The sequence below is a fragment of the Phascolarctos cinereus genome, unplaced genomic scaffold, assembly GCF_003287225.1.
Source record: "Phascolarctos cinereus isolate Bilbo 61053 unplaced genomic scaffold, phaCin_HiC Scaffold_5;HRSCAF=322, whole genome shotgun sequence".
In the NCBI taxonomy this organism is placed as follows: Eukaryota; Metazoa; Chordata; class Mammalia; order Diprotodontia; family Phascolarctidae; genus Phascolarctos; species Phascolarctos cinereus.
Window position 1 is genome coordinate 317319038 of NW_027555958.1, and position 20231 is coordinate 317339268.

The following is a 20231-nucleotide window of genomic DNA, read 5'->3' on the forward strand; positions in this document are numbered from 1 at the left end:
GAACAAGTGCTTACTATATGCTAAGTACTGGGTATACAAAGAAAGACAAAAGATACTCCGTGCCTTCCAGGAGCTCACAATCTAACAGACAAAGACGATGCATAAAAAGAAGCTGAAAAGGGAGGAAAGGAAGAGTAGAGTGGGGATGGTGAAGTCCACAAGACTAAAGCTGAGTGGGAAATGAAGAGGTGCTTTCCTTAAACAGAGGATCTGGGAAGAAGCTTTCTGCTCTCCATTCTCCACTCTGGTTAGAGGAGGGGAGGGGCCTCAGGGATGGAGAGGGGTGGTACAGAGAACCTGTGAATTTTAGGATTGATGTGATATTGCAGGATGTTGAGATTCAATGTAGTCCAGAAGTGCAGTCATTTGGGAATTGATGACCTCATCATCAGCCGTCTGGCTGCCCTGGGTGTCTTCCTGAAGTGGAGTCAGAGGATATGAGGAAAAATTCTCTAATGATAAAGAGCTGTGCAAAAATGCAATGGACAGTCCTGAGAAAGACCAGGTATCTAATCATTAGAGATGTTTGAGCAGAAACTAAATAAGGTTTTGATGGTGATGTTATGTAGGGGGTGGGGATTCAAATCTATGCTTCAAGTGGGGTTTGGACTAAACGACCTGCAAAGATCCTTCCAAATCTAAGATGAAAGGATTCTGTGGCCTCAACTCAAATCCAATCCCTGACCACTTGCTACCTGCATGACTATAGGCAGTTTATTTCACCTTCTGGAGTTTTAGTTTCTTCCTCTAAAAATGAAAGGTGTGGGGCTAGATGATCTCTAAGGCCCCCCGGGAAGCTCTATTATCCAGTTCACAAAGACCCTACTTGCTCTAAGTGGTTTCAATTCCTATGCAACAGCTTAGTTTTAAAATAGCCTGGAGCAAGGCATAGGCATAGAGAATCAGCCTAGTCCCAGTCTGAGGCTTTTCTAATGAGCAAGGGGGAATCCACTTTAACAACGATTACTTATCTTACACTTGCCTCAATGTTTTTTACTAAATGATCCTTAATTAAGGAGGAAAAATACTTTCCCAATATAAGTAGCTTGGGACTTGTTGAAGAAAAAAATACAACCACTCAACTTGAACTGGGTTTTGTCTATTAAAGAAGGAATGGTTAAAGTGATAGTTTATGTTCCCTTTCCTTGAAGTCAAGCACAAATGAGGTCACTTCTAATACAGGTTTGTTAGCAAGGGAATGGGGGAGGGGCATCAGCTGTTGGATTTCTCTTCAAGAGTGGACTTTGATTTCTCTTCAAGAGTGTACTTTGACCCCACTGATTAATTTCTGTGAAGCACTCATTCAGGTTGCCAAACATATACGAATAACTTGCTGGTCATATGGGAATCTCCCAGCTTTACTCATTCCTTAATCCTGAGGGGAGTTTGACTCTCATGATGACATGGCCCGAACATGCATGGACATGTGATTGACAAGCTCATCCTCAAATCATGAGGGAAAGGATAAGTAGAAGATACAATACCATGCACCTGACCCAGGAAACATGGAGTGATGGTGTATGTTAGATGAGGCAAGGAGACACCAGGCCTGCCCAGGTAGGCAGATGGTAAGCTCACTGCTGCAACAGGCAGCCTTGTAGAAGAGAAAGCAAGGATGACTCCCTGGGGAGGAGGAGTCAAGTAGATCCACTGCCACCCCCAGCCCTATCCCAGGCTCCTACGTCAGGGAATAGGTGAGCAGGAGAGAAGCTGAGGAGCAGACAAATAATCAATCAATAAACATTAATTAAGCACCTGTTGTGACTCAGGCACTGTGCTAAGTGCTGGGGAAACAAAGACACTGCTGGAGAGGAACTTCTGCAAAGACACCAAGATAAGAATGGTGTGGCCAGAAGCCCTTGGAGTATGAGTTGCAGGAATGGTTCAGGCTGCTGAGAACCATTCCTCACTTTCCCAAACCTTTCCCTTTTACACTCTCCATTCTCTGGAAAGACAAATGTCTGCTTTCCAATTTTTGTGAAGTATTTGTTTGCTTTCTGTTTCACACCTGTTTTAAAGTCAATTTTCTAAAATAATGTGGTTGACCATTGCATTACTCATTTGTATGTGTCCACGCGCAAATACAGCAAAAAGAAAAAGTAATAGAGAGTCTAATAACTCTTTTAAATAGCCTCTCTCCAAGACAACTAGGTGGTGCAGTGGATAGAGCTCTGGCCTTGGAGTCAGGAGGACCTGTGTTCAAATCCAGCCTCAGACACTTGACACTTAACTAGCTGTGTAACCCTGGGCAAATCACTTAATCCCATTTGCCTCACCAAAATAAACAAAGAAACTAAACAGCCTCTCTTGCAAAGACTATAGATACTGTTACTATAGCTTTAAGATGTAATTGAATCTTAAGAGGACATCAGTTTGATTCTCTTCTCTACAGAAATTGTGAACAGTCATGGCTAAGAGAAACCAAGGTGATGAAATATCCTATCCACCTCTAGAGAGCTGAGAACTCAGAGTGAAGATCGAAACATCTTTTCTTTTACTCATTCTCTCCTTCCATTCCTTCCATTCCTTCCTTCCTTCCCTCTTGGCTTCTTGGAATGGCTACTGAAGGACAATACATACATATATGTGTATACATACATACATATATGAAATGGGTTTTGTTTTTCTTGCCTTCTCAATGGATAGGGAAAGGGAAGGGAGAGAATTTGAAACTGAAAATAAAATTAAATAAATTTTTAAAAAGAGAGAGACTGAGTGAGGTACACAAAGAAGGTGAAAAGAACTTCTTTCCTGAGAGAACTATTTTAACTTTTATCTTGCAAAGAAATATCATAAAGAGATTTCTTGAAAGGTTTTAGCTACTATTTTGAGAAATCTGAGTGATAGGACAGTATTCCAGAATTGCAGCTATGTGGCATAATGGATAAAATGTTGGATTTAGAGTCAGGAAGACCTGAGTTCAAATTCCTTAGACACTTACTAGTTGTGAAACCCTAGGCAAGTCACTTAACCTTTATATCCAGGTTTCCTCATTTGTAAAATGAAGATAATAATGGCAACTCATTATCTCACAGGGCTATTGGAAGGATCGAATGAAGTAACGTATGTACATTTCTGAAGTGAGATAATAATGTAAAATGCTTTGTAAAATTTAAAGTACCATATAAATACTAGCTATTTGTTAGGTTGTGGCATAGGCAGGCAGAGAGCAGTGCTGGAAGCACTGCAACTTCCACTTTCTCCCCATCTATAAGGGCTGGTTCCATCCATCCTATGGCCAGGCCAGGCAATGTTCTTGCAAGTGGATAAGCTTATACCACAAGTGTTCCCATTATCAGGAGACTGGTCTTTCATAGTAAGACCTATAGCAACATCCTGGTGCCAGATAGAGTCATGCAATACATAGAGAGGAATAAGTTCTTATATCAGGAGATCGTTGCCAACCTGCCCCCTCTTCAGTCATCCCATTCACCTGAAAGGTGATGATCATTGATAGAGGGCACAGGGTGAGTTGAAGATGAAGGGGTGAAACATCTTTCAGTGCAGTCAGTGGTCGAATGTGAGATTGATGAGAATGTGATCCACATCTCCAAGAAGTGTTTTCTGAGTATAGTAGTAGTAGTAGGCTACTCCAACCCAAAGCTGACCTTGAATGTTCAAAATGGCTTCAAGTTCATGCAGCAGAACTAAAACAGTTACAATTTAATCATCACCAACTCCTTGGGTCCCATGAATGAATGCCAATGGCTAAATCTGAACTTCATCATGGAGATGTATCAGTTCTGCAACTCTCTGCTCCCTGTTGTGCAACTTGCCTACTTCACCATTCCCACCTCCCCTAGACATCAGATTAGTTTCATATTATGCAGTAAGATCCTAAGCACTAAGTTCTGAGAGCCAATGCAGGAATTGATTTAGGAACAAGTTGAGAAGATAAATCTGAAATACTACAGCTCAGATTCCACCATATTTAGCTTTTGTTCTGCCAGCGTTTGCATGCCAGGCATCGAATGATGTGTGAGAAAGACCAAAATGCCCAAAGTAGCCTCTCCTAGGGACTTCAAGACACAAGACACAATGGATGGGGGAAGGGAAGGGAGAGAATTTGAAACTGAAAATAAAATCAAATAAATTTTTAAAAAGAGAAAAACTGAGTGAGGTACACAGAGAAAGAGGATGAAAAGAACTTCTTTCCAGGATGCTTTTCTCCTCATTTCTGAGGGAATCAACTGTTAGTTAGCCCTTCTGCTAGCTATTCTGCTCAGCAATCAATTGTTACAGAATCCAGAATGTGTTTGAGGTGGAGTTCAGTGTAAGATGTCTATCTCTGCCCAGTCTGTCCAGTAAGTATTTATTCATATTGATCATCTGTATATGGAAGATACCTTCTCTACTTTAACAGATCCTTCACCAAAGAGTGTATTTATAACTGAAAAAAAAAGTTAACTAGCATTATGTTTAGAGGCAAGTATGATCTTTCTCACAGCTGAAACATTATAATAATCATTTGTCTTTGTTTTATTATTACAATGTTAAATTGTATAGGCAGCAACTTTAATGTTTATTAAGCCTGAGTTAAAGGGTTTGGATGTAGAAACATGAAAAGCTGCTTGTTGGAAAATAAACTGGAGTGGAGGCTCAGAGCTGATTGATTAGTTAATGACAGGTTAGTTTGCAAAGGGAAAAACCAAGCATATCCCAGCTTACCTAAGAGCTAGGGTGAGGAGAATAAATATGGTAATGAACCAAATAGCAGGCTGAAAGGTAATCACAAAATAGGCTACATATGAGTGTGCTTGAGTCTACAATACAGTAGTGAACACCTGGCAGAAGGGAGAGAGAGATTTTTACAACTACTGGGATGTTTCTTGGCACATGGACTTAAAACTGATTCACATTAAAAAAAAAACTAACATTCCAGAGCAAGAATAAGAATATGGACCCAGATCTCTAGACAAGGGTATAAATCATTTGGGTAAGGGGAAAGCTGTAACAAGCTGTAACTGGTATGAGATGGGGGCATCTTGACCACTTTCTCTTCCCATTATTCTTTCCCACTCTAGTCTTGAAAGGAAAACTAAGTCATGCCCAAGGAGTACCTGGCTAGAAAAGTAGTCTCAAAAATGGGGGCCATGGAATCACTGCAGGGAAGGGAGAGGCTGTAGCCTGACCTTAGGAAGTATGTTATCAATCAATTAAATAGCAGGAAAACAGGTCACATTCCCCCTTGATATAATACCTAACTATGGAGCTTGTCTCTAACACAACCATATCTACCAGTATCCCCTAATAACTCCCCCACTCTGATAACTTCCTCTGATGTACAAGCTTCTAACTTCCTCCCTTCAGAGCCAAGTGTTGGTAACTAGACCAGTTTTACCCAAACTAACCATTATCCACAACAGCTGCTCAGGTACCATTGGAAAAATTCCTCACTCATCTCCTATCCCTTAGATCACCCCATATGCCTCTCAAAGACTGGGCTTTGGGCTTGGGAGCAGTGTAAGGGACACCCTCCACCAGTTCAATTCAATAAACATTTGTTAAACACCTACTGTGCACCAGGCACTATACTAAGTGCTGGAGATACAAATAAGGTTATTCTATCAGCTGCCAAAATGATTTTTATAATGTACAGTTCTGACCATGTTTCTCCCCTACTCAATAAACTCCATTAGCTCTGTAATGACTCTAGTATCAAATATTATGCCTATGGAAGGAGGTATACCACCTATGGGGGCAGTTGCCAAGTGGCGTCTGAACAAGAGTTGTTCCCTTGGATGAAGGCTACAGGGGGCCAGGATGGTAGCAGGGATAGTGATCTGGATGACACTACTATTTCCAGGAATCTTGAGCTTACTTACCTATTGGTGGCAGTTGGTTGATGGTGGTGGCAAGGATGGTTGGCCCTTTTTCTACAGGAACTGTTCCCCTTGATAAAGGCTGCAGGAGCCAGATAGGAAGCAAGTCCAGTGTTCTGGTGGCATGCTGCAATTTCTGGGCTCTGGTACTTGGGTTCAGGGACCTGGGCTATCTCTACTGGGGCCTAAGGAAAGGTGGCAATAGTGGTTTGACTCACTTGACACATGCTGCCTCCTATATGTCCCTCAGGATACCTTACTGCTTCAGTTAAAGTGGTTTTCAAGAAAGTTTAGAGACCATTGGATTATAGGAAAAAAAATCACACTGGAAGGAAAGAGCTGAAAAAGAGTGGCATAGCACAGTACTGCCCACATGAACAGGGTCCACGAGGAGGGGGTGAATAGCCCTCCTCATTAGTACAACACTATTCCTCCCTCACACCGCTGCTAGAATTTTGTTGTTTTTTTTTTAACAGAGAAGCCCTCTTTGCTTAACTTTAATGATAGCAAATGACAATCCTGTTTCAAAAAAAAAAAGTGTGCTCCAGTGACTGAGCTTCCCCTGGATTTTTAACTTTTGAAAGCTAAATAAGTGAGGTAGATAGTTGGGAATATAAAGATAAAAAACCAAAATAGTCTTTCCCTTCACAGAGCTTGCAATGGAGGGGGGGGGGGGTTCAATTTGTACACAAATAAATAAATAAATACAAAAGCTGCACAAAGTAATTTCAAGAAGGAAAAAAAAACCCACTAAGGTTCAAAGCATCAGATAAGGCTTTGTGTTGGACTTAGCACCTGAGCCAGGCTTTGAATGAAGCTAGAGATTCCAAGACAGAGATGGAGATAGAGTACAGTACAGTCATGGGAGACCACCAATACTAAGTCAGAAAGGTGGGAAGAATGCACAGCACATCTTATCTATATCCCCAGTGCTTAGCACAGTGCCTGGAATCTCATAGATACTCAATAAATGTTTATTGAATTGAACTGCTGGTTACTGGTTTCTTTTCTAGATCATCAGTAGCTATGGATTCTAAGGAGGAAGGAACCTACAGAGGAAAGAGCCTATCAAGTATGAAGGCAGTTGCCAGGTGGCATCTCCAGTAATGGAAGAGATGCCAGGAAAACCAGGTTGACCAGAAAAGAGAGTAGGTAAAGAGGCATAATATGAAATAACTGGAAAGGTAGGTAGGAAGAAGATTGTTCAGGGATTTAAATGCCAGGCTGAATGTTTTGTTTTTCATCTTTTAGACAATAGGGAGACACTGAAGATTTTTGAGTAGAGAAATGTTATGCTCAGATTTGTGTTTTAGCATAATCTATTCAGAAAAGTATGGGTATCTGTGGAGATGTTGAATACTTTATCTCTGTAAATTTAACGTTTTACTGGTCAGGATTCAAGGAAATCCATAACTAGTGGTGCAAATGGTTCAGCATATATTCTGTGACCCCCAGATAATATTCCAGTGAAATCATTTCTATGTTATTGAAAACTATGCATGTGAAAAATAGCTATCTGAATGGAGGCAGGCTTCCCAGCTCCTCCACACACCTGCTCTAACAAAAACTTAAAATTCACACCAGACCAAAGAAATGAACAAGAAATCCAATGAGAAGCTTCAGTAAGTAAATTCTTCCACTCCAGAATTGGAGAGAGAAAAAAAAGTCAGCCAGAAGCCTATGAATAATAGGAAAGGGAGCCCCCCAGCATGACCAGAAAAAGGCTAGAGATACATGTAGCCTACAGGGCTCTGTGTCTGGAGATAATAAGAGCTGAAGGCCCCCAGAAGAAGACTCAGGGAGGTCAAAAAGGCCTAGGGTGAGGACCTTGGAAGCCTCAGGGAATAGCAGTGTTCAGACTGGGATAACCCAGTTTGCCCAGGGGCCCTAAGGTCTCTAGCGCTCCGTTTTGAGATGGCACAGAAGGCCTTTGCTTTGAACCCCAAAGATTCAGAAAGGCATAAACCCAGGAAGTGAGATCAGTGCAGGAAATCAGGGCAAGACCAGGCAGGGCCAACCACCCCACCCAAAAGCACACGTGTAGATTGACTTGCCGTGGCACAAAGCCCAAGTTTAGGAACTAAAGCTGAAGAGATAAGTAAACTACAGAAGATAACCAACTAGTCTCAAAATATTATTGTAGAGATCTTCAAATTGTTGTTGCTCATTTGTTCCAACATGTTCCACTCTTCCTGACCCCACGGACCATAGCATACCAAGCCCTTCTCCACTATCTCCCAAAGTCTGCCCAAGCTCATGCTTGTTGCTTCCATGACACTGTCTATCCATCTCATCCTCTGCTGTCTCCTTTTCCTTTTCCTTTTTTTTTTTAGGCAATTTGGGTTAAGTGACTTGCCCAGGGTCACACAGCGGGTAAATGTCAAGTGTTTGGTCTGAGGCTGGATTTGAACTCAAGTCTTCCTGACTTCAGGGCTGGTGCTCTATCCACTGTGCCACCAAGCTGCCCCCCCCTTTTTTTTACTCCTTTTCCTTTTACCTTCAATCTTTCTCAATATTAGGGTCTTTTCCAACGAGTCATGTTTTCTCATTATATGGCCAAAGTATTTAAGCTTCAGCTTCAGCTTCAGTGTTTGACCTTCCAGTGAATAATCTGAGTTAATTTCTTCAAGTATTGACTAATTTGATCTCCTTGCTATCCAAGAGACTCTCAGAAGTCTTTTCCAGTACCACAGTTCAAAAGCCTTGATTCTGCAGTGCTCAGCTTTCCTTACAAGTTGATTCTCGCAACCATACATTGCTACTGGAAAAATCATAGTTTTGACTATACATATCTTTGTCATCAAGATGATGTCTCTGTTTTTTAGCATGCTGTTCAGATTTGCCATAGCTTTCCTTCCAAAGAGCAAGCATCTTTTAATTTCATGGCTACAGTCAAGAGAAACTTTGTAATACTTGCAAGGGGAAACCACAAGAAAAAAATATTGATTTTCCACAATACCTAGAAGAAATGAAGCAAGAATTAAAAAGCTCTAGAGGAAAAAAAAATTGAAGAATAACTAGCTTAGAAGATAGTGGTAAAACTTGCCTAGGTGATGGGCTCCCTAAAAACTAGAATAGTGCAAACAGAAATCAATCTATGAGATGTGGAACAAAATCAGAAGATTGAAAAAATAGGAAAAAAACATATCTGATATATTAAAGAAAAACTGACCTGGAAAACAACTCAAAGAAAGATAACTTAAGAATCATTAGACTTAGGGGCATCTAGGTGGCACAGTGGATAGAGCACTGGCCCTGGAGTTAGGAGGACCTGAGTTCAAATCCAGCCTCAAACACATAAGACTTACTAGTTGTATGGCCCTGAGCAAGTCACTTAATCCCCTTGCCTAACCAAAAAAAAAAAAAGAATCATTAGACTTTATGAAAACTATGGTTAAAAAAAGAAGCCTGCAGGCAGCTATGTGGCTCAGTAAATAAAGTACTGGCTCTGAAGTCAGGAGGACTTGAGTTCAAATCCGGCCTCAGACCAAACACTTGACACTTACTAGCTGTGTGACCCTGGGCAAGTCACTTAACCCCAATTGCCTAAAAGAAGAAGAAGAAGAAGCCTAAACACCATAATTCAAGAAATCACAAATAAAAACTTGGAGAAAAGAAACATGTGTCCTTCAGAACTTAATGTCTTCTAAGAGTATTGAGAGAGAGAGAGAGAGAGAGAGAGAGAGAGAGAGAGAGAGAGAGAGAGAGAGAGAGAGAGAGAGAGAACCCAACAAAAGAGAGCCTGGAGATGGGAAATGTTGGGGTACAGAATTGGTTCTACTCTGAGGATTTTAAGAGGGGGGAAAAGAAGGGAGGACCTGAGCTTCTTAGCCAAACTGGTCATGCTCAGAGAAGTCTGGATCACATGTAAAAAGCAGTAAGAATAGGGTACAGCTTGCTATTCTCATGTTTGGGATACACAAGGAGAAAAGTATACAAACATGGAAGAAAGGTTGGGCAGAGGGGCATTAGATGAATCTTACTCTTCAGATAAAAGAGGGTTCCATAGGAAATCCTTCAGATTCAACAGGATGAGAATAGGAAGGTTTAAGAGGGAAGAAAATGCTTGGTAGAGAACAGTCAAAAGCAAAACAAACTTCCTGATTCCAAAATGGAGGTTAAAAGGGGATTAAAAAATGGAAGAAAAGAATTGGGATCTAAAGTGATGGCTGAACAAATTGTGGTTTGTGAATACAATTGAATATTTCACTATATGAAATAATGAAAGATGATGTCAGAGAATCCTGGGTGGTTTGAATTGATGCAGAGTGAAATGAGGACCTGGAGAACAATTTCTACAAGGATAGCAGCAATATAGAGAGAAACAACTCTGAAAGACTTAGAACTCTGATCAATGGAATGAACAATTTGTACACAAATAAACAAACACAAAGGTTATACAAAGTAACACCAAGTAATTTCAAGAAGGAAAAAGCACTAAGGATTCAAAGTATCAAATAAGATTTTCTATTGGCCCTAGAAGACATTATCCATTTCCCAAAAGAGAGGCAAATGAGCTCAACGTTCAGAAAGAGACTTGCATTTTTTGGACATAGCTACTGTGGGATTCCATTTGTTTAACTGTGCTTATTTGTTACAAGGTTTGTTTGTTTGTTTGTTCTTTCTGGCTTTTTTGGGGGGGTTGTTTTGTTTTGTTGTTTGGGTTTTTTTTTTAGGGGCAAGCGGTGATGGGGAAATGGGTAGCAATAGTGATGCCAAAAAGGAAGGCATCTGGGGAGAAAAAGAAATAAGTACCATGAAGAGAACAGAAGGAGCAACAGAGAAAGAGGACAGTTTTGAAAATAATATAGAATTTATCATAGATATTTTAAAAAGCAAATGGGGACTTTCCATTTACTGTGGCAATGGCAGCAGCAAAGGTGGTAGCAGAAGAGGTAGCTGCACCTCCTGTTCTGTCTCCTTCAGCACTCCCAGACCCAGCCAATTCAGAGTGGGCTGGAGAGCAGTCTACCACAGGCCACAGGGTCAGAGACCCAGAGTCTCTCTGCCGTAAAAGAAAGAGGCTTACTGAACATGACTGACCATAAGCTTGTGATAGTTGGAGCTGGCGGTGTAGGCAAGAGTGCCTTGAAAATACAGCTAATTCAGAATTACTTAGTAGATGAGTGTGATCCTACGATGGGGGATTCCTACAGGAAACAAGTAGTAATCGATGAGGAGACCTGTCTCTAGGATAGTCTCTATACAGCAGGTCAAGAGGAATATGGTGCAATGAGGGACCAGTAAGGACATCAGGACAGGGGAGGGCTTTCTATGTATATTTGCCATAAATAATACTAAATTATTTGAAGATATTCACATCATAGAAAATGAGTAAAAAGAGTTAAAGATTCTTAATATGTACACATAGCCCTCAAAGGAAATAAATGTGGTTTATCTTCCAGAACAGTTGATACAAAACAAGGCCAGGAATTAGCAAGAAGTTATGGAATTCCTTTCACTGAAACATCAGCAAAAATAAGACAGGGTGTCAATGATGACATCTACACATTAGTCTGTGAAATTCAAAAACATAAAGAAAAGATAAAGAGGCTAAAATAAAAAGAAAAAAGTCAAAGTATATAATTATGTAAATAAAATTTGCCCCTTTTTCTCAAAACAAACTTTAGAAAGTTTTTGTGTTATGCTAAATTATTAGGATTTCTTTAACCTTACCTAGTTTTCTTTTTGCTTCTTAGCTTTTATCTGAATGCTTGTTTTAAAATAACAGTGGAAACTTTATTCCTCTAAGTGCTGGTTTTCCCTTAGTATTGGTTCTTCAACTAGCTATGCCTGTGAAAAAGAAATTGAATATCTGAGATTTTCCCTCTTGGGATTTTTGGTGCTTGCACACATGCTATAATTTTCTATTTTTTTCTTGCCAGTTATAAACTTAGGTGTTTTAACAAATTAATGAAGCAATTTATAAATAACCCCTATGCTGTATTTTATTTTATCATATAATGGATCAGGTATTAAATAGTTTAACTTCAGCTGAAACTTAAATAATTTGCTTTATTAATTTTGAGGATATAAGAACTTCTTATAGCCTACCTATAGGTTCACTTATAGAAATCAAGTACTGTAGTTTAAGATCACCTTTATTGAAAGTATGTCATTTAGAATTTTTAAAAAATTTCCACTGTTGTTACTGTTTGTCACAGTAACACCTTCAAAAGTATTTTTTTCTATAAAAAGAAATAAAATTTAAAATATTTGAGCTAGTAGAAAATAGTAAAAGCCTTTTTATTTTCTTATTTTAAATTGATTCATTCAGGAAGACTCTCAGGGGCCTTAAAAAATACATTCTAATTTATTATTTATTTATTTGTAACATTCTTTTCTTTTTCATTTGAGTTCCAAATTCTCTCCCTCCTTCCTACCCTGCCCACATCCACTCAGAAGGCAGGCAATATGATATCAATTATGTATGTGGAATCATGTAAAACATATTTCCATATTAGCCATATTTTTTTTAAAAAGCCAGAAAAATAGCGAGAAACTTATACTTCAATTTGCACAAGTTCATCAGTTCTCTGTCTAAAGGTGGATAGCATTTAAAAAAAAAAACATGAGTCCTTTGGAATTACCTTGGATCATTGATCAGAGAAGCCAAGTTTTACAGTTATCATCATTACAACATTGTTGTTACTGTGTACAACAATCTCCAGTTTTTCTCAGTTTGCTTTGCAGTGCTTCATATTATAAGTCTTGCCACGTTTTTCTGAAACTATCCCCTTGTTACTCCCCACAGCACAACAGTATTCCATCACAATCATACACCACAACTTGTTTAGCCATTCCCCATGTGATAAGCATTCTCTCAATTTCCAATTTCTTAGCACCATAAAAAAGCTGCTGTATGTTTGTACACATAGGTCTTTTTCTTTTTTTCTTTGATCTCTTTTGGATACAGACCTAGCAGTGATATTGCTGAGTCAAGGGGTATGCATAGTTTTATAGCCCTTTGAACATAGTTCCAAATTGTTCTCTGGAATGCTTGAACCAGATCACTACTCCCCCAACAATTCATTAGTGTATCTATTTTTCCCTCATCCCCTCCAGCATTTATCATTTCTGATAGGTGTGAGATAGTAACTCAGAGTTGTTTTAATTTGCTTTTCTTTAAACGATAATGACTTGGAGCATTTTTTCATTTGATCATAATTAGCTTCTAAAAACTGCCTTTGACCATTTGTTAGTTGGGGAATGGCTCTTATTTTCATAAATTTGACTCAGTTTTATACTTGGTATATATTTGAGAAATGAGGCCTTTATCAAAGAAATTTGCTGTAGAAATTTTTGATATTACTTCATTGCCTATGGTACCTTTTAATATAATGTAGTTTCCCTGATTATCTCTTTTAATTAGGTCTATTTTTGCTTTTGCTTTGTCTGAGATCATGATTGCTATCCCTGCCTCCTTTTATTTGATTCTGTTGCAGCCCTTTGTTTTAACTCTGTGTGTGTCTTTCTGTTTTAGGTTATGTCTCTTGTAAACAACATATTGTTGTATTCTGGTTTCTAACGCATTCTGCTTCCTGCTTCAGTTTTATGGGTGAGTTTATCCCATTCACATTCACAGTTATGAGTACTATCTATTTCTCTCCACCACTTTTTTTCCGTTTCTTCCTCTCTCCTTCTCTCTTCCTATCCTGTCCCTCCTCAGAAGTCTATTTTGCCTCTAGCCATTTCCTCCCTTAATTTATCCTCCCTTTTATTATCTCCACCCCCTTCTCTAATCCCTTTCCCCTCCTATTTCCCTACTGGTTAAATTACATTCCTATACACAACTGAATGTGTGTGTGTATCATACATACATACATATATTCTTCCATCTTTGAGCCTATTCCAATAAGAATGAGGTTCAAGTATTACTTGCCACTCCCTCCTCCATTTTCCCTTCCATTGTAAAATCTCTTCCTTTCATGTCTCTTTTATGTGAGAAAATTTTCTCCATTCTACCTCTCCCTTCTCCTTTCTCCTAGTGAATCCCTCTTTCACACCCCTTCATTTTTTTAATATCATCCCATCATAGTCAACTCATACCCATGCCCTCTCTCTATGTAAACTCCTTTTAACTACCCTAATAATGATAAAGTTCTTAAGAGTTGCATGTATCATCTTCCCATATTGGAATGTAAACAGTTTAACTTTATTGAGTCCCTTATGATTACTCTTTCATGTTTACCTTTTTATGATTCTCTTGAGTGTTGTGTTTGAATGTCAAATTTTCTATTCAGCTCTGGTCTTTTCATTGGGAATGTTTGAAATTCCTCTATTTTATTAAATATCCATTTTTATCCCTTGAAGAATTACACTCAATTTTGCTGGACAGGTTATTCTTGGTTGTAATACAGCTCTTTTGCCTTCTGGAATATCATATTCCAAGCCCTCTGCTCCTTTAACATGGAAGCTGCTAAACCTTTATATGATCTTGACTGTGGCTCCATGATATTTGGGTTATTTATTTTTGGCTGCTTGAAGTATTTTCTTTTTGCCTTACAGCTCTGGAATTTGGCTATAATATTCCTGGGAGTTTTCATTTTCTCTTTCAGTCTCTTTCGGGAGGTATTCAGTGGATTCTTTCAATTTCTGTTTTGCCTTCTGAATCTAAGATATCAGAATAGTTTTCTTTGATAATTTCTTAAAATATGATGTCAAGTCTCTTTCTTTTATCATGACTTTCAGGTAGTCCAATGATTCTTAAATTATTTCTCCTTGACCTATTTTCCAGGTCAGTTGTTTTTCCAAAGAGATATTTCACATTTTCTTCTATTTTTTTCCTTTTTTCTCTTTTTTACTTTGTTTTGTTTCTTGATGTCTCATGGAATCATTAGCTCCCATTTGCCCAGTTCTACATTTCAAGGAATTATTTTCTTCCATGAGATGTTGTATCTCTTCCAATTAGCCAATTCTGCTTTTTTAAGAAGTTCTTTTCTTCAATGGATTTTTGTGCCTCTTTTACCATTGGGCCAATTTTGTTTTTTAAGGTATTCTTTTCTTCAGGATTTTTTGGTGTCTCTTTTACTAGGCTGTTAATTCTCTTTTTATAATTTTCTTGTGTCATTCTCATTTCTTTGCCCAATTTTTCCTCTACCATTCTTATCTCTTTTTTTAACTCTTCTGGAAATTCTTGTTGACCTTGGGTCCAATTAGCATTTTTCTTTGAAGCTTTTTTTTTTTTTGGTAGCTGCTTTTACATTGTAGTCTTCTTCTGAGTTTTTATCTTGGTCTTCCCTGCCACCATAGTAGCTGGTGAAATTCTTTTTTGTTGTTGTTGTTTGCTCATTTTTCCAGCCTGTTGGTTAAGTTGGTCTCTGTTCACTTGGAAGTTAGAAGGTCCTGTCCCAAGCTTGGGGCTTTTTCATGATGCTATTTTCATAGCTAGTTCTGGGGGTCTGCAAATTTTTGGTGCTTCCAAGGTGGTGGGATCTTGGGAGAGGTATGGTCACTGCTCTCTTGGTCTGCATTCTGGTCTTTACCCATGAAGGGCCCCTGGTCCCCTGCAGCTAGAGGTGCTAGCCCTCCTCTTTGCTTTTTTTTTTTTGAGGAGGGGTTAGGCACTTGAGGTTAAGTGACTTGCTCAGGGTCACACAGCTAGTAAGTGTCAAGTGTTTGGTCTGAGGCTGAATTTGAACTTAGGTCCTCCTGACTTCAAGGCCGGTGCTCTATCCACTGTGTCACCTAGCTGCCTCCTTTTTGCTTTGAAACTGTGATCAGTACCCCTGCTCTTTTGTGACCAATCACCAGTGCTCCTCTCCACCCTGAAACTGTGACCCAGAATTGTGTATGGGCAATAGAGTTACCAATCAGCACCAGCTGTATCCAGCGCCAGCAAAAGATACCCTGTAATCTCTTTCTAACCAGTTGTCCAACCCCCTTTCCATCTCTAGGCTAAGACCTTCTGAAGCTGCCGCTGCTGTGGCCACTGTTGCCATTGCAGCGTGTGTGTGCTCACAACAGACTCCACTCTGCTGAAACAACTTCTCCTGCTGACCTCCTGAATTTTCTTAGGCTGGAAAAATGTCCCACTCTGACTTTTTATTGGGTCTTCCACGCCAAAATTTGATTTGAGGACTTAACTTAAAGGTGTTTGGAGGGGAATGTTGGGAGAGTTCAGCTGCATGGCTACTCCTAATCAACCCCATCTTGTCTCTGGCAGTGGCCTTTACTTTTGAGGCAGACCTAGTATATGCTAGAGCAGAGGTGTCAAACTTGCAGCCCCTGGGCTACTTGCAACCCAGTGGGACCAGAACTAGACTAAAATGTAATTGGAAATATAAAAATGCCACATAGATAATGCTAATTTGTGATTTTTTTAAGTCAACAGGGCCCATAGGGATCTATTTCTGTTTGAGTTTGACACCGCTCTGCACTAGAAGGACACTTGAGGTTATATTCAGAAACTACTCTTCAGTGTTGGAAAAAAATGCAAAGTGCATACATAGGTCATAATCCTCATTTCTTATTGCCTTTTCTCAGAGTGGCTTTAAATTTTTCCTTGAACTTAATTCTTTGTTAACAGCTTTAACTCAGTTTTCCTTTTGATCTGAAATCATTTGGAATATGGTACAATATTAGCTTTAGTTTAACTGTCAAAAATTAACCGATAACTAAAAAACATCCCATAGAAATTGAATGTGGTTTGCATTCTGAATAAAATTAAGTATAACTTCTCAAATGTTACTTACTAAATTTAGGATCATGGAGTATTGTCCAGGCTATCAAGATGTATACAGTACTAAAGAAAAGAAATAGTCACTTAAAGAGTTGCAATATATAAAAGAGAGCAGTTAAGTGGAACAATGGATAGAGCACCAGGCCTAGAGTCAGGAAGACTCATCTTCCTGAGTTCAAATCTGGCCTCAGACACTTCCTAGCTGTGTGACCCTGGGCAAATCATTTAACTCTGTTTGCCCCAGTTTCCTCATCTATAAAATGAGCTGAAGAAGGATTCAGTATCTTTGCCAGGAAAACCCCAATGAGATCCCAAAGAGTTGGACATGACTGAAATGACTGAATAACGAGAATATCTCAGATTTTGTTTTGATGGAATCAAAAAAATTCACATCTGAAGTCACTTTCTATATGAGAATTCATTATCAATTCTACTTGTCAGAAAGTAATAATGCCTTGTGATAGCTTTATGCAATCTTGAGAATCACCTTCTAAAAAAGCAATCAGCAATTAATAATTAAGTTAAATTTTTGGTTTTTAATTAACTTTTAAGTTATAATCTTGGCTATTAGGAATTCCACATAGAGAAAATCAAGTAGTATGAAACTACACTGTGACTAGTTCAGTACAATAGGGAAAATAGTTACAGTTCTGTTTCTCCAAGTAACACACTCAAATTAGTTCCTGGCTTTTGCGTTGATTATGTAGCTTGAGATCTATGTGTCAGTCTAACAGCTCGAAGTAAGTGCTTATGTGGAATGCTGATAGTGAACCTATAGATGTACTTAGAGAAGTAGAGTTGGCTATCTGGAGAAATGTCAGTTACAGGTTTTTGGGGTAAAGTTTGCTACTAAAGCTTCATGGACCATATGTTCTAAATGTTCCTAATTCCATGTCTTTTGTTATCATGTTAAAAATAGGTTGTTGGTTTTTTTTTTTTTGAGGGCCAACTTCTTACCGGAAACTATTTTTTTTTAAATGTAACATAACCTGGAATGCATTTTTAGCTATTTTTGTATAAACAGAAAGATTCACATTTTATACATTGTGTTTTTTGTGGGAGTAGGGGAAGCATATTCAGTGTGATTCAGTTTTTTCTCCATCATTTAGTTGCAATAGGAATATTGGTCATTCCAGACATAAAATCTTAAGATGACCACTGCTTTAACTAAAATCAACTTTTAAATTTTTATAGGGCTTTGTACTGTAAAGTGATCTGAAACTGTCATATTTTTGTTATAAACTGTACTGCTCCTAATTATTATAATGTAATAAAGTTTAAAATAATTAAATAACCAAAATAATTAAATAATTAAAAATTTTAAGATGGAAAATTGTCTAATGTACTAAAGAAAACAGTACATTTTTTTTAAAAGCAAAATTATGTTCTCTGTATATGGAAATTTTTTTCCACAGTATTTAGAATAAAAAAAGCAAAAAAAAGAAAGGAAGGAAGGAAGGAAGGAAGGAAGGAAGGAAGAAAGAAAGAAAGAAAGAAAGAAAGAAAGAAAGAAAGAAAGAAAGAAAGAAAGAAAGAAAGAAAGAAAAAGAAAGAAAGAAAGAAAGAAAGAAAGAAAGAAAGAAAGAAAGAAAGATGTATATTGGTGGAAGCAGAAGGACCCAAAACTGCATTCTTGTTGGCTTTTGAGGCTACCTCAATACTGTCCGGATCTTCTAAGTTCCCATGAGCCTTTCTTTGGGGTAGAGGGGAAAGGGACACTTAATTGCACTCCAAACAGTTTTATCTCCAGGCAGAAACAATTACCTTTTAAGATGGAAATACTGCATAAAACTTTTGACTTTCTTTGTTTGCAGATGCCTACCTTGAGCAGTCTGGAGGAGCAGGTTCTGAGAACGGTTACAGGCCACCTGTCTCTTCCCTGCCTCTCCCCCTCCTCCCCACTTCAGGCAGTCTGAAGAAAATCCTCAGCTTTGGGCTGTCAGAGTCATAGATATATTTTGCAAAACTGGTTTTCTCTGCTTCCTCACCTTCTACATTGACTTCTTGAAACTGGGAATGGATACCTAACAATAGAGATGTTCTTGAGAGAAGTTCTATTCAGCCAGTGGAAGAAGGTTGGATTGGGGTGGGGGGGGGGGACATCAGGTTTTGACCGTAAAGACTGGCCACCCAGTTTTGGTGTGAGAAAATGCAAAAGGGAAAAATTAAGACATTGAAAACTTGATTTCTAATGCCACTAAATAGTACATATTCAGATGAAAGTTTAGAGTTAATCCTTCTAAAGTGAGTCTAGGTCCACATGACCATGTAACATAGAGAACTGAAGCAATTTTCCAGGTAACAGAGGCTTTCACCTGAAATGTGCCTATAATGAAATCAAGAGTGTTTTATGCCCTAAATAATTGCCTCAGTTTTCCATTTTACCATCTTAATTTGCTAATTTACATCTGGTCTTTATCTTAATGTCCAAAAATTGTAGAGTTTATACATTCAACAGCTGAAAAAGCTTCAAAACTCCTCAACCTTTCAGCTATTAAATTAGGTATAGTATTAGACCATTAACAAGGCTTTAAAAACCAATGCCCTATCTAGTCTAACTGCATACTAAAAGCCACAGTAGCACTCTTGAGAAGTATACCTCCTGAAGGGGCCATCATTATAGTTTACCTCACATCTGTATAGTTCTTTTTCGTTTGCAAAGTGTTTAAAAACAAACATCATCCCAAGTGACCTTCACAACAAACCTGTATAAGCAAGGTATTATGATGATGATGACCATTTTGCATATGATTTCCCCAGGGTCATACAGCTAGGAAGTGGTCCAGGCAAAAACTGATCTCAAGTCTTTATTCCTAGTCTAGGTTTGTTGAGGTTTTTTTTCCCAGAGACTTTTTCTTGATTTGATACTTCCAACTTTAACCATTTGGGATTTTTCATAAAATCTTAGATTCTCAGAGATGGAAAGCTTATTTCCCCCAAGCCTTACCTGAAGATTTTTCACTGGAACATCCCCAATAAGTGAGTTATCCAGCCTTGAACTGAAGAGCTCCAGTGATAGGGCTTATTCCTTTCCAAAGAAATCCATTCTACTTTTCCTTCCATTGAGCTAAAATATACCTCTCTAAAACTTCCACCCTAGTTCTACCCTCTAGCACCAAGCATTCTAGTCCCTTTTCTATGTAACAGCCCTTCCAAAATTTGAAAATTATAACCATGTACCCCCAAATCTTCTCTTCTCTGAGCTGAACACCTTCATTTCCTTCAACCTATCTGGTATGTTTTGTAGTTCCTTCATTATTTTGATCACCCTTCTCCGGACACATTCCAACTGGTCAATGTTGTATTAGAATTCAAAAGAACCTATTAAACATAGTATTTCTGATGTGGTCTAATTAAGCAGCTATGTTGTACAGTGGATAGAACTCTGGGCCTGGAATCAGAAAGACCTGAGTTCAAATTTGACCTCACTTACTAACTGTGTGACCCTAGGGAAATCACTTAACTGCTGACTGACTCAGTTTCCTCAACTATAAAATGAAGACCATAGCATCTACTTCTCAGAGTTGTTGTGAGGATCAAATGAAATAGTATTTGTAAAGCATCTAACACAGTTCCTAGCACATGGTAAGTGCTCAACAGATGTGTGTTTCCCTTCTAACCAAGGCAGAGCACAGCAGAACTGTCACATCTTTTTTGGACACCATTAATGCAATCCAAGATCATATGAATGTTTTTAACTTCTATATCACACTGTAAACACTTTTGGA

General features: G+C 38.6%; 2 pseudogenes; both read left to right on the top strand.

Moving 5' to 3' along the window:
- Nucleotides 1–330: 330 nt before the first annotated feature.
- On the top strand, nucleotides 331–3982 carry LOC144457696 (spermidine synthase pseudogene; annotated as a pseudogene).
- Nucleotides 3983–10856: 6874 nt separating this feature from the next.
- On the top strand, nucleotides 10857–11408 carry LOC110212134 (GTPase KRas pseudogene; annotated as a pseudogene).
- Nucleotides 11409–20231: the final 8823 nt, after the last annotated feature.